The sequence below is a fragment of the Aristolochia californica genome, unplaced genomic scaffold (genome assembly GCF_029961685.1).
Source record: "Aristolochia californica isolate CCGP_79_NKW_82.1479 unplaced genomic scaffold, dmAriCali1.0.hap1 SCAF_57, whole genome shotgun sequence".
Lineage (NCBI taxonomy): Eukaryota > Viridiplantae > Streptophyta > Magnoliopsida > Piperales > Aristolochiaceae > Aristolochia > Aristolochia californica.
Window position 1 is genome coordinate 112,501 of NW_027182254.1, and position 2,888 is coordinate 115,388.

General features: G+C 52.3%; 1 pseudogene; it reads right to left on the minus strand.

Annotated features, from left to right (window-relative positions):
* The window catches only part of LOC137967017 (uncharacterized), a 1,483-nt pseudogene extending 1,437 nt beyond the window's left edge, over window positions 1-46 (minus strand).
* Window positions 47-2,888: the final 2,842 nt, after the last annotated feature.

Below are 2,888 nucleotides of genomic sequence, written 5' to 3' on the forward strand. Positions count from 1 at the left end.
CCTTCGGTTTGGCTCCACGAACGCGCCACCGCAGAGCCCTACTCATATTCAACGCTACTTCAATTCAAGCGCAAGCCCCCCACTTTGACTATAAGCAAAGTACCAAAGAAAGGCGGGAACGAGACGCTTTCTTTCGTTGTTAGGTTTATGGATGGATTCCGTCAGCGAAAGTCCCTCCAACTCAATCAAGATCAACAACATAACATGTCGTGACGCTTTGGTTACCGGCGAACGCTTCCAAAGGCGACCCTCTAGAGTTTTCGGCTCTTTCCTAGATTGAAGTAGCCTAGCTAGCTAGCGCACAAGCCCAAAGGCCATAGGGGGCACCGCACACGCCCAAAGTCGCAAGAGGGGCACTGCAACACACACGCCCTACGCACACGCCCTCAGGCTTGTGCGCTAGATGCAGCAGCGAGCGCATCCGCGCTCCGCTCACAGGCTCCTATTGAAAGGCTTTCCCTCCCTCAAAAGGCGACCAGCTTTCTCTACTATAAGTATAGTTACGCTGCCATTTCTTTTTCCAATATCATGGAATAGCATGGCCTGGGGCTAAGGTAACTCAAGTGGGAGAGCCGTGTTATGGGTGACCTCATTGCACGGTTCAGAGAGCACTTGTGTATGTGATGCAAGTGAACGTGTACGAAAAAGCTGTCGTAAAGTTTCGTTGTTCGTTCCGTCGTCGACCCTATCTATGTTTCTATGATGGCCCAAGAACACGCTCATTCTTCAGCCGTAGAGAGACTTTTGAATTGCGAGGTACCATTACGAGCTCAATATATACGAGTGTTATTCCGTGAAATAACTCGAATTTCAAATCATTCACTTGCTTCAACTACTCATGCTATGGATGTGGGAGCATCAACTCCGTCCCTGTGGGCTTCTGAGGAGCGGGAGAAATTGTTGGAATTCCATGAAAGAGTCTCGGGAGCCAGGATGCATGCCAGTTTCATACGACCAGGTGGAGTGGCACAAGATCTGCCTCTTGGCTTATGTCGAGATATTGATTCCTCCACACAACAATTTGCTTCTCGTATCGACGAATCAGAAGAGATGTCAACCGGCAACCGTATCTGGAAACAACGATTAGTGGATATTGGTACTGTCACTGCACAGCAAGCAAAGGATTGGGGATTCAGTGGTGTAATGTTAAGAGGTCGTGCGACATGAAGACATTGATAGCAATATGGGGGAAGTTCCCATCAGGCAACAACGGTTCTGCCTGACCCTACTCAAGCATGCATATTATGTCAGTGAAGACTTGGTGTGAAGCCTTGGAGACGACGTACCCGGGGCTAGGGTGAGCTGAGGGGGGACAGCGTAAGTGAGCGAATGTGTGTAAGCCCAGTCAAACATGACTGTTCTAGGCGGGGCGGGCCACCCACCTTCGAATGGTGTTGGTCCTACGGACCGTGAACGGATTCGCCTCTGGCCTCTGGGCACGTCGGAACCGCATGAGTTCACCGGGGTGGAGCACGGTCCGCCAAAATCGGCATAGGTTAGGTGCTCTTGATGGAACATGGTAAGCCCATCTTTCTCCATATGGAAGTGCTGCGGGCACATAGAGATGTGGGTAGAGGAAGCCTCAAAAAGCGAAGGCCGAGCTGTAGGTCACGTGACCTGCACCGAAAAGGTGGCTGACTGGGCTTTCTCCTGGATCAAAGCAGATCAGCTCGCCCCATTGGTCGGTCGAATCGGGCGGGCCCCTGCCCTGGAACGTCGAATGAAATAGGTGGCCGGGTTCTCTTTCTACAACCCTATTGATATGATAGGCCCGGCCCCCTTCCCCCTATCCCTTATGTTTAGGAGCGGGATCAGCCCAAGAACGACCAGTCTTGTGGTGGTACGGAAGGCACGGACTCTGCGAACGTCCCGTGCCCTCAGAGAAAGAAAGCCTCAACCAGAACCACATTCCTTTTGCGTGCGGATGTAGCTAAGTGTCTGACTCTATTGGTCATAGTTCCCTGCTGTTGCGGCCGGTGCTCGTTTGCGCGCGCGTGAACCACAAACAAGGAAAGGATGCTTCTCCGGGCATCTGAGAATGATTCGAGCTGTATGAAGGGAAACTCTCACGTACAGTTTGTTTTGGGGGGGAAGGAGCCCGACAGGGTCCCCCCACTGACTTGGCCCGGGCCTAAGTGAAAGTGAAGTGGTGGGCCTACCCATCCCAACCTGGGGTATGCTGGGATTTGCGAAGAGCAGCACCTTACGATGTTCATGACCAATCGGATCCTGACGTACCAGTAGGTACCAGAGGAGATCGCTATGATCGTTACTGTATCCGTATCGAAGAGATGCGACAAAGTGTTCGGATCATTGTGCAATGTCCTAATCAAATGCCTAGTGGCATGATCAAAGCCGATGATCGTAAGCTATGTCCTCCTTCACGATGTCGAATGAAACTATCCATGGAATCGTGCGCCGTGTGAAACTCCGATCATCGCCGTTCTTAACCGAGACTCAGGTTAAGCTCCGTATCGGAACCCTTTGGGTTAGGAGTAAAGCATCCCGAGGTTGGCGCATCTCGTTGGGCGTGGAGAAGCATTGGGAACCCCAATTTCTTTCTTCGGAGCAGTTTCTTTTCCCGTCCCCCCGCCCCGGCATAGCGCTTCGCTTCCGGTTCTTCGGAAGAATCAACTGACTTCTCCCTTCTTCATTGATCTGGGGGAAAAGGAACCGTCATCCAGTTGGGAAGCTAGACATCAAGTAAGTGGCTTGATGAGTATAACTAAGCTGACACGCCGGAGTTGGCTGCTGGCACAACGGGGTGGTGCCTTACCGCACCGCAGGCGGACGCGCGGTAGCGTTCGTGGTGGTGCTTCAGGATTCCAATGTACTGCGTCCAAGATCAGAACGAGCTTGCCGGCGGACCACTGCCGTCCCATTCTTGA